Raw genomic sequence first — 12,746 nt, 5'->3', positions numbered from 1 at the left:
AAGTCTTTGTTTAATTTTAACTTTAGTTTGATAATTCACCTAACATATCTACTATACCTACATGAAGTGTTGCCCTCATTACTGAGAATTGATGAATAGTCAAGTGGAAAGCTGAAGTTGTGACAATATATATATATATATATATATATATATATATATATATATATAGAATATATATATATATATATATATATATATATATAGATATATATATATATATCATATATATATATATATGTATATATATCTATATATATATATTATATAATAAATATTATATTACTATATACGATAATAACGTGATTTAAAATATAGGCAAATTATTTGACTATGAGGAAAGTAAGACAGCAGCGCAAGATCTTTCGTCTTTTTAGCTGAAGCATTTCCACGCAAACTATATTTTTTAAACAAATGCCAAGCTTTGCTGGGTGAATAAAATCTAACCTGTTTTGATGTTAATACATACAGCAATCATTGCTTTTGGATTGAATCTTCAAGTTAGGAGCAGCTGTCTAGGATTAACCCAAGTTAAACTTGGATAAAACTAAGCGAGCCAAGGACAGTAATCCCGACTAGTTACAACCTTTTGCGTTTCTCTGAAATATCCTTCAAACCTGAGGTTAAGTTGATGTTATTTACATTTGTCAGTTGTATTAATGCATATCCGGGATTGTTTCTGGACAATACTTCTTGCAATTATATTACTACTACTTCTTTGCCTTCAGCTTTTCCCATTTTTATATGGGGTCACTGTTTCTAGTCAGCCTTCTCCATCTTCCTCTGTCCTGTACATCTTGTTCTTTTAGACCCTATTCCTTCGTGTCATTCAATAATTTATCTTTCCACCTGAACTTTGGCCATCCGCTCCCTCTTCTGCCCTCCACCTCCATGTTCATAACCCTCTTACATACGTGTTCATCTTCTCTCCTCAAGACATGACCAAACTATCCGTCTTCTTTCCTGAGCTTTTTTGAAACCTTGCAATTATATTACGAGACCAATAAATCCTATGTAATATTTCACTTGGGTGCACAAAAAGAGTAGTACTCATTTAGGCTATTGCTACCTGAATATTTATGTCGATTTATTCAGACATTTAATTAGTTACTTGTCTGTCCTAAATCAAATGAATCACAGTTAATGCGTAAACAGCATAGATTAATAGATGATAATGATATCTTTAGAATGGAAGATACGCAGAGGTGGTTCGTGTAGCCATTTTCGAAATAATTTGGCTTTCACAAGGTTAAAATTCAACCTTTTCTCAGGTATGGACGTTGAAGATACACGAGTTCAATACAATGTAGGAAGCTTCCTTCGATCATTGTAGGGCCTATTCGCCATCACCCGTCATTCTTATTTCTTTTTCTCAAAACTTCCCGGACGTACTTCATCTTGCACTTTTAAAGGGAAAAGCTCTGAGTATTCTTAGAACTGCGATTGATAAGTTGTTGTATAGCAACGAAAAATTGCGTGAAATTCTTCATGAATAACAAATTTCGCGATCGTTCTGAGAAGAAGTGATAGTACAAAGCTGATGTTTTAACCTCACCAGAGGTAGACATCTCAGATTTTTCTCTGATGATGATACTGTACTTGAGAAAGTTGATTTCCGTAAAAGTAAAGGAGTAGACCTACCAGGAATAAATATTTTCAAAAATCTTTCAGGTTAAAGCAAAGAAATCCTTTGTCCTTATCTATCCGGCTTTTTGAGCTACATATTCTTAACAGAAACTTTTGGCCAAACAGATCTTCACGAGCATTTTCAACCGATCTCTGGATGACTTTACCCAGCTGTGGCTCAAGGTTTAACTTTTTCTTATCTCTTATTAGAGAAAATATATAATATTTTACAACTTTAACAGTATTACATGCAGAATATTATCAAAGTTGACTTAAACTGGGTATCCTACACCTTTGCAAACTGAAGAAAATGCGATGTCGTGATATGGGATAGCAGTTTTGCTTAGTCATCAATAGAAAACTTTAGAAATTCAACAAAACCTTTGATCAAATGATAAGAAACGTTGGCATCTCCACGAGAAACCCTAGTAAATAAACCAAATAAAAGCAATATTTGGAATTTAATAGTGGGGATTATCCCTCCATAAAAGAAAGATATAGGTAGATGTTTCCTTGATGACGTTTAGGAAACATGCAAAAATCTCCAAACAAAAATTTTTTCGTACATAAATTACGGTTTCGTAATTTATGTCTCATGATTCAGGTCTTGATTTTCCTTAGAAAGCAGTTTTTAACAATGTGCAAACAGGCAAACTTAACTGCAGGTAGTACTACAACGGCAAGTTTGAAAAAGATAAGAATTTCCTGGATTGTAAGGTTAGACTTAACAGGTTTTTGAAACACTTCGTGTTAGCTTTGCCTTTTAACATATATTTAACTTCTTATCACGTAAGTTGAATATCCACCGTCACCTGGAAGTGGAGTAAAGAAATTACTATAATTAATATCATGATGTGTAAATGCTCTCTTTCTTTATCATGGTCTCTTATTTCTCAATCGAAAATTATAAACACCTTGTGCCATTAAATCAGAATTCTAAAAGGAAGAAAAAATATTTAGCCAAAAAATTTAATGATACTGTAGATCAAATATGTGTTTTTTTCCTTTTTTATATGGATCCTGAGGCTCACAACCATCCTAAGCAATGCCATAATGAGCTCAGTTTTGTTGACTTGACCAACATTGTACCCGCACGGGCTCTTGCTACTAAAAGCTTGCAGCAAGCAGTGGGAGTGAAAAACCAACAATATTAATAGAAACTCATTTCTCCTCCGGCCAGACGGCTTATGACAAAACGGCTGGAAAAACGGCGCAAAATTGGCCATTGTGTGTCACTCCTCCCCTTCCGTTTGCAGACCCGTGTCAGATTATATCAGCCGCACGTGTTATCTCAGAATGAATAGATCATATTATCCAAACACTTCCAAATCAATTAGGAGGTCCGGTAGGGGTCAGAGGAGAGGGGAGCCTCTTCCAGCCAAATATCGAGCTTATTTATGCTAATGGGTCTCGCGGGCGTGAAATCCGTTTCTGGCGCGTCTGACCGCGTCAAATTTGGCGGGCAAAGCGGGGAGGGGAAGCGGAAGGATACACTGACTGGGAAGTTGGCTAATAATACGTATAATCTGTTATTCCCCTTCTTCTTCTTCTTCTTCGTATTTTGCTTTCCAGGAAATCCCGATTCTAGATTTGCTTCATTTTGCTGATGACTTTCTTACGCTTCGGATATTCCAATTATTATTATTATTATTATTATTATTATTATTATTATTATTATTATTATTATTATTATTATTATTGTGAACTCGTTAAATAATAGGACTATAGTACTACGACTGTGACTGATTACAGTGAATTAGACGCAACCATTTAGTATTTAACCATCCTGCGTTCTCCCATGATTATATGCAATATATTTTTTTTAGCTATTATATCCCAGGAGGAGAAACAATTAGAGGAAAGAATACATAAAAAAGGCATATATTTTAAAAGAATATCTCCCGTGCTGCTACATCATTTAATGAAATATTCTTGACAAATGGACCTTTTCCTTGTCATTGACTTGATGATAAACTGTCAGTCTCGCCACTGCTTTCACGACATATTACGCAAATCCGGAATAATCTCTCTCTCTCTCTCTCTCTCTCTCTCTCTCTCTCTCTCTCTCTCTCTCTCTCTCTCTCTCTAATAAAGAGAGAGGACTTTATTAGATACGCTGTTTCCGTAACCCTCCTCCCCTTCTTATTAATAAGTTTGACTTCTGCTGACGTGTCATATCGTTGTGTGTGTGTTACGAAATTTGTCCATGTGGTTATCTGGGCTGCTGTTCGAATTAGATGCGCTCCGAATTACTCTTTGTACTCATACGTCGATTTGCAATATGTGAGGGAAGGCAGACGGTGCATCTGAGAGAGAGAGAGAGAGAGAGAGAGAGAGAGAGAGAGAGAGAGAGAGAGTGAGTGAGAGAAAGTCTTACGCTTTCAGACACAGAGAAGTGGTGACGATACAGACGTTAAAACAATCTTTTGATCTTTCCTATAACTGATGAGTCTTGCTTTGAGGATGACGTCCCTGCAATATATATTTATATATATATATATATATATATATATATATATATATATATATATATATATATATATATATGATATATATATATATATATATATATATATATAAATTATATATGTGTGTGTGTGAACCTCTGTCACATACACCTAAACAGTTTTCATATTCTCAAACATGACGCCACAAATATCGTTTAACTTCTTACACAGTATACCTCGGGTATAACATACTTAATTTATACTGTATTGTGGGTCATACTTAGTCTACAGTCTACCATATTATGGGTCGTACCCGGTCTACAGTCTACCATATTGTGGGTCGTACTTATTCTACAGTCTACCATATTGTGGGTCATACTTAAACTTCAGTATACCATATTGTGGGTCATACTTAGTCTACAGTCTACCATATTGTAGGTCGTACTTAAATTTCAGTATACCATATTGTGGGTCATACTTAGGCTTAGTGTACAGTCTACCATATTGTGGGTCGTAGTTAGTCATCTACTGTATAAGATAAAATTCATCCATTCACTGCATTAACATCACTCATCACATCCCATGGGAACTTTGATTCCCCAACTTTTTCTCTGACTCAAATTTTACCCTTTCCTTCCCACGCTCTCCAACTTACTTGAACTTGCTTCTATAACACTTTATCTCCCACTAAATTATTTCACTTCTGGCCCAGTGGTGAAATTGTAAAGCAAGATCCCGTGCCAGCACAAAGCTGGCTTAATCTAGCTACTACCACTACTACTACTACTACTACCGAGCCAAGACTAATAGCCTTTTAAGTACTATATTACCTCTCCTATCGAAAGAAGTGTTAGACGTATTCATACAATCGTAATCATTAATTTATAGTACCACCAGAGTATGGAGTAGAAATATAGGCTTCGTCACGTGATCGAAGAGTTATAACTTGGTTTTAATGGAGTGCAGTTTCCTTTAAAAAAATTCTAAGATCTGTTCCGAGCCTTTTTTGAGAAAAGTGACCATTGCGATCCGCTGTAAGTTTTCCAGCGGATGCAAACATAAAAAAAGAAATAATAATAATAATAATAATAATAATAATAATAATAATAATAATAATAATAATAATAATAATAATAATAATAATAATAATAATAATAATAGCCTAAAATTATAGTAACTCAGTCGAAAATTGAAGCTCCTGTATGCTTTTTGCTAAGTGGGCTAAGTTTCATACTTTTTTATATGTGGTAACAGTTGCATTAAAACATGACTGAATCCAACTATCCTGTTTAACAAAAAAGTATGCAAAATCTTCAATAGTCGACTTGGTTTTGATAATTCGTGGCTAATCATTATTATTATTATTATTATTATTATTATTATTATTATTATTATTATTATTATTATTATTATCAGCCTTTTGATATTTGCATCCGCATTTAGAAGAGAATTCTTCCTTAAAAGAGGTAATGCAGCAGGTGAGACATGAATGTACAATGTCCTATTTGTAAAGTGGGAGGTCCTTTTAAAAGGAAGGACTACCATTGTAAAATTGTGTAAATACTGTGAACTAGCTGTAAATCTGCACTGATGTATTTTTTCTAATAAAAGATTAAAAAAGCGTAGGAGCTCGAAGGCAGGTTCTCTTGGCCTAGGTCTAGGAACGCGGTGACTCCGATTCATGTTCGACCTCTGGCTTACTAACCCCGGTTACCAGCTCGAAACCACAATACGTTTATGTTTCTTAACGGTATAAACACACCTGGCATGGCATCACAAACAAAACTTTCCAGTTTATGGTTCAGTCCATAAGAAAGTCAAAGCATTTGGCACCTTTCTCGTATCAATTTTGAGTATGCATAGGCCTATATGTATCAGAAAGACACGAATTCACCAGGCAGGACATGGCAGTAAAATATTTTCAGTTTCTGGTTCTGTCTGTTACGAGGTCAAAACATGTGAGTACATTTCTCATATCAGGTTTAAGGATGTTAATTTTACAAGGTGCAAATGTCCCTAGTGTATATTGCAGAAAACACAGAAACCCTCTTGTTATATTTATCTAATATAATGCATTTCCATATAATACATTTGAATTATGCTTAGCCATACAAAAAAAACTCACTGCGACTTTATATTACGAAGTTACTATCACAATTAATTTCCTTCACGTGCAAAAAATACAACATGAAGAGATGAATACCTACGTATTACGTTTACGGGTAATGGATTTTAATTGTGTAAAGCTTAATGGTTAATCTTGCCTTGGCTTTGTATGCTTTGTATTATATAAGTACTAGCTTTTCAGATCGTTTTAGGACCGTAAAACCTAACAGCTCATTTTAAAACAGAGAATTGGCTGTATACCAGTCATACAAACCTCAGTGATATCTTAAATAGCCAATGAAAGGTTACTACATTCACATTTATATTTCCGATCTTTTTCTGTTAGTTGTATGAAGACTGAATAATTACAAAGCTGTGAATTGTTGGTATGATTATCTAGTAACCCAAATGATTAGCGCAAACTCCATTAGAGGCGTTGATTTTGATTAAGCGTCGATCTCGGTCTCGATTATATATATATATATATATATATATATATATATATATATATATATATATATATATATATATATATATATATATATATATATATATATATAATATATATATATATATGTGTGTGTGTGTGTGTGTGTGTGTGTGTGTGCGCGCGCGCTTGTGTGTGTAGGTATATGTATGCATTTTTGGATGAATATTGTCAATGAGATGTTGCAGCATTATAAAATTAGTGTATACGTTACGTAACAGCAGGTACTTGTGGTTGTATAACCACCTAGCTACGCGTCAAATAAAACCCCGTATAGATACCATCCTCAGAGACGTAACGTTTCGAAAACACAGATTTAATTTGATAGCCAAGACAATAGCTGAATAAAAAAAAACGAAAGTAAAAAGAAAAAAAAACGAACATTACAGAAAGGACGGGACCCTCCACGCTTAATATTCCTTTGGCGGGAGAAGGGGGAAGTCGAGTGGATAGATTATTACTTACGTAAGTTCGTTATTATAGTCGTGGCCCGCCCGGCATTATAGGAACAAGGCGCATGCGCGAGCCATCAGAGGTGTCAGCTTCGAGTCGTATCGTTGCTGACAGCTGTTGCCTCTCCTCTCCCTCCAATCACGGATGCCGGATGGCTCCCGCCCATCGTCTAGCGCCATCTAGATATTAATATTCGCGAATATCTCTCCACTCTCTGATTCTCCTCTTTAGACTCTCTCTCTGTTATTAAGACGAGTAAATCTTTGATATTGCAGAGGAATGCTTTCTTTTAGTATTGCGTTTTACGAGAGGGTATTTTCCTATGTAATGCAATACCTCCCAAGAAGGAAAAGGACAAATCGACGCTAAATAAAAAATTCTGTGAAAACAAAATCATGTAGGGTGTCAGAATCTGAGGATCTAAAACGATTCGGAGGAGAGTTTTGACAAATTGTGTATTGCTAATTTTGAAAAAATAAAGCTCTCTCTCTCACTCTCTCTCTCTCTCTCTCTCTCTCTCATAATTGTATTATATATATATATATATATATATATATATATATATATATATATATATATATATATATATGTGTGTGTGTGTGTGTGTGTGTGTGTGTGTGTGTGTGGTGTGTGTGTGTGTGTTTGCATTTGTCTGTCTGTTTGTCTGTTTCTCTTATCTTTCATGCTTTACGGAAGCAATATACTTATAATTACCTCATACTTAATACTGAATTTCATACTACCATACAAGCTCACAAATTTACGATAAGGAGACTGAAAAAATAATTTTATTTAAAGCATCGGTCTGGGTTCACAAACTAAATACAAACGACACTGATAAAGTTTATGAAAATTCTCTCTCTCTCTCTCTCTCTCTCTCTCTCTCTCTCTCTCTCTCTCTCTCTCTCTCGTCTCTCTCTCTCTCCTCTCTCTCTGCTGCTGCAAGTGTTTTAGGAACTGAACAGGTGGCTTCACTGAGCATTGCTGTTCTTGGTAACTCCTGTTGGAAAGAACGGTTGTTATTATGCTTGTAAGACAATTACCATCACAAAAGGGTCGTTGGCACTCTTATTTTAGCAAAATCTATAGAGACAGATAGTTGCTATGGGCAATCCAATCTCTCTTTAGGTGGATCTACACACCCTTCACGGGAAAGACCAGTCAGTATAGTTTCCAATAATGTAACTTCTTAGAGCTATAAGTAAACAGTCGTTTAAGCAAGGGAAGCTAACAGGCTTATTCCCTCGTCCAGGAACGACCTGGAGGCAACTGCAATATAAACTACACAAACTATTCTCATTCTATCCTTATCTGTTCATTAAGCAAAGCTTCGAGTCAGCCTTTAGGTAGACTTATCCCTTCAGGGCTAAGACCTATCAGTACAGGTTCCACTGTAACCTCTGTTGGTGCTTAGACTTTGAGTAACCAAGGAAAGCCTCCAGGTTTGACCGCTTTCCAGGGATATCCTGGAAGCAGTCGCAGTGGAAAATAACCCCATTCTGTTGTCCTTTTCTGTTCTTGGGCGAAGCTTTGGATCCAGACAGTTTAACTTCTTGCTAACTTCTAACGACGATCGCCCGGCTCTTGGGTCGATGAAGACTGCCTAGACATATATACGTTTCAATATGTAAATTTCGAGTTAATGAGATGCGATGATTAGTTGAAGTCAAAATCCATTATGAAATTCTAATTTTTTTTTTTTTTTGTGAAAAATATGCACACAACTCAGTCAAGTTATTTATCCTTAATCTTTTAAGCACTCACGTATAAAGTCTTTTCTACGGAAAGTTTTTACTTAAACCCCTTCGGATATCATGTTATATCTGCAACTTGCAATATAATGAAAGTTTGAAACTCTTCTCAGTGTCCTTCCAAAATATATCTTACAACATTCTCCGACCGCCAGGTATGGTTTCTGTTATATAAGACAAGGCATGATCCGACCTCTAGGTTACTCGGGGCGCACGGTCAAATAGCGCGTTGTTTCATCAACGAAGATTGAAATAAATAGATTATATTTTATTAGAAATAATTGTTCGGTACTATTTAACATGCACATTATCAACTTTTTTTTTACATTTTCATTCTAATAAATAATTCACTAATATCCTATCCTAAAATTCATGTATATATCTTTAACTCAACGCGAAACAACTTCTTCAGACCTCTTTGTTGGTTTTTCCATGGGGCTTTCCTACACCCCCCAATAAGAACAACAGCAAGAACAACAACAAGAACAACAACAAGAACAACAAAAAAAAATTAGTTTGTAGGCTTACTCCCTGAGTAAGCGATAAATTGTTGACCTTATTTCCCATGATGGTCAGTTCTGGACAGGCTTTCCTAAGGACTTTCGGGAATCTTCTGCCGTTGTTCGTAATATTTCTACAGCGTTTGACAGGTCATTAAGCAAGGCTCTATTACCCCATCTTCCTAACCAGTTGAGTCTTGCTTCTGCTGTGGTTGACAAGTATACAACTATCGCTTTTATCGTGACTGATTGCACTTCGTGGGCAGCGTTGCCAACTGTAGGGTAATTGCTCTGCGCGCAGGGTAATCTGGCCAAAATCTTAGACGGCAGGGCAATATTTTCAAGTGTAGGGTAATTGTAACAAGGTATAGGTTTAGATCAATATGGTTATTAGTATTCATGATATTGCCTATAAACATAATCTAAAGATTTATTCATTACCATAGCCGCAGAATGATGGGTCATTTTCAGTTATGTAGGGTAATTTCTCGTCTCCTGTAGGGGGCGTATAGGGTTAGAGGGGTTGGCATCACTGTAATCATGGGTCTGTTCTCACATGCTCATAGATTTGGCTTCATTCTTTCACGGAGCTCCTTCAGATCCCATCTTCCTCAGCCGTTTCTTGAATCTACTTTATATCTGTGGTGCCTCACTATACTGTGACCAGAAAAAATAAGTGAAAATCCACAATTGTGTATATGAACAAAGCTGTATTTTTCAAAATACAAAAAATAGATTAAAAATGGGAAATTTCGACCGTTTTAACGACCGTCCTCCTCAGGCAACTGCTGAAGAAGACCGTCGCTCAAACGGTAGGAAGCTCCCATTTTGAATCATTTTTGTATTTTGCAAAAAATAGCTTTGTTCATATATATATATATATATATATATATATATATATATATATATATATATATATATATATATATATATATATATATATATATATATATATATATATATACATATATATATATATATATAATATATATATATATATATATATTATATATATATATATATATATATATATATATATATATATATATATATATATTATATATATATATATATATATATATATATATATATATATATATATATATATATATATATATATATATATATATATATATATATATATATATATATATATATATATATATATACGTATATAGTATATATATGTATATATATATAATATATATATATATATATATATATATATGAACAAAGCTATTTTTGCAAAATACAAAAATAATTCAAAATGGGAGCTTCCTACCGTTTGAGCGACGGTCTTCTTCAGCAGTTGCCTGAGGAGGACGGTCGTTAAAACGGTTGAAATTTCCCATTTTAATCTATTTTTTGTATATATATATATATATATATATATGTATGATATATATATGTATATATATATACTATATATATATATATATATATATATATATATATATATATAAATATACATATATACATATATATATATACTCATCCAGATTAAGGGCAGGAATTCAGAAGCAGAAGACACAGTATCCATTTATTCCAAGCTTTTTTAATAAGAATGATTATGAAACCCTCAAAACTCTGTCCAAGCGTGATGATTTGATTATTACGAACCCTGATAAGGGGAGGGGAACTGTCATCTTAGACAAATCGGAATACGTCAACAAAATGACCCAAATCTTAAATGACCCTACTAAATTTGAAGAAATTGGTCTCCCTAATTATCAAATCATCTTTAGAATGGAAGACAAGATCAATAGATTTCTCCGTAGCCTTAAGAATGAGAACATCATTAACGAGAACACATACCATGATCTTTTTGTTACAGGTTCCTCTTTTGGAATTTTGTACGGTCTACCCAAAGTCCACAAACCCAACGTCCCCCTTCGCCCTATCTTGGCCTCCTTTAGAACTCCAAATTACAAATTGGCTAAATTTCTTGTTCCCCTATTGGAGCCCCTGACCACTAATAAGTATACTGTATCTAACTCTGAACAGTTTAAACAACGCATTCTTCCACAAGATTCGGACCTTTTCATGGCAAGCTTCGATGTGGAGTCGTTATTCACTAATATACCTGTTAGAGAAACGATAGATATAATTTTGGACAAACTTTTTCCCACCTCCGATTCATTGTATCATAGTTTTAGCCGCTCCCTTTTTAAGATGTTTTTAGAACTGGCCGTGCTGGACACGGCTTTTATTTTTAATGGTGTGCTTTTCAGACAAATAGAGGGCATGGCCATGGGTTCTCCTCTCGGACCTACGTTCGCCAACATCTTCATGTGCTCCCTGGAGGAGCGAATACTCGATGAGTGCCCCTTATCCTAACGCCCCCTATTCTATGCTAGATATGTTGATGACACTTTTATTCTGTTTAAACAAGACCACGATGCTGAACGCTTCTTAGAATTTTGTAATTCCTATCATCACATCACTTTCACAATAGAAAAAGAACACGAATCCAAGCTAGCATTTTTAGATATACTCGTAACCAAAGGTAATGACAAGTTTAACACATCTATATTCAGAAAGAAAACTTTTACTGGTCTGGGGTCTAATTTTTATAGCTTTGTTTTATCAATTTTAAACTGAACTCTATCTACACTCTTATACATCGTGCATTATCTTTAACATCGGACTGGAACCTCTTTCACCAAGAAATTGTCTTCTTACAACAATACTTTACCAATAATTGTTTCCCTACCCATGTTTTTCACACGATTCTCAAAAAACTTCTAAATAGAAAATTCTCCAATAGGCCAAAGTGTTTTGACGTTCCTAAACTCCCATTCTATGCAACATTTCCTTTCTTATATGAAGATAAATTTCGAAGGGATTTCTTGAAAACCGTCCAAAAATACATTGGGGCCATCAATCTAAAATTAATACCCAAGAACCCTAAAAATATTGGCTCTCTTTTCAGATTCAAGGATCGGCTACCGCCTTTGATGTCGTCTGGTGTTGTCTACGAGTACAACTGTCCTAAATGTAATTTGGGAAAATATATTGGATCTACCAGGCGGCTTCTCAGGGTGAGGGCCGATTCCCATAGAGGAATAAGTTATAGGACCGGATGTCGATTGACAAATCCGGAATCCTCTAATATACGTAGCCATACAATTAAATGCAAAACTGAAATCATCTATGAAGATTTTAAGATCATTGGTTATACAAACAACCCACAAGAACTACTTATCCTCGAAACATTAAATATTAAACAACGAGTTCCTTCTCTGAACTGCCAAACAACCGCTGTTCCCTTGTATCTTTCTTAACTCTTTGCCTCTCTCAAAAATTTTTGTATGTTTTGTTCTTAGTGCGTCTTTATCCTCTGTAATGGTAGGTTAACCTCCAGTATTTTATTCATTTA

This window comes from Macrobrachium nipponense, chromosome 9 (assembly GCF_015104395.2).
Source record: "Macrobrachium nipponense isolate FS-2020 chromosome 9, ASM1510439v2, whole genome shotgun sequence".
Taxonomy (NCBI): Eukaryota; Metazoa; Arthropoda; class Malacostraca; order Decapoda; family Palaemonidae; genus Macrobrachium; species Macrobrachium nipponense.
This window is presented reverse-complemented; position numbering follows the sequence as displayed.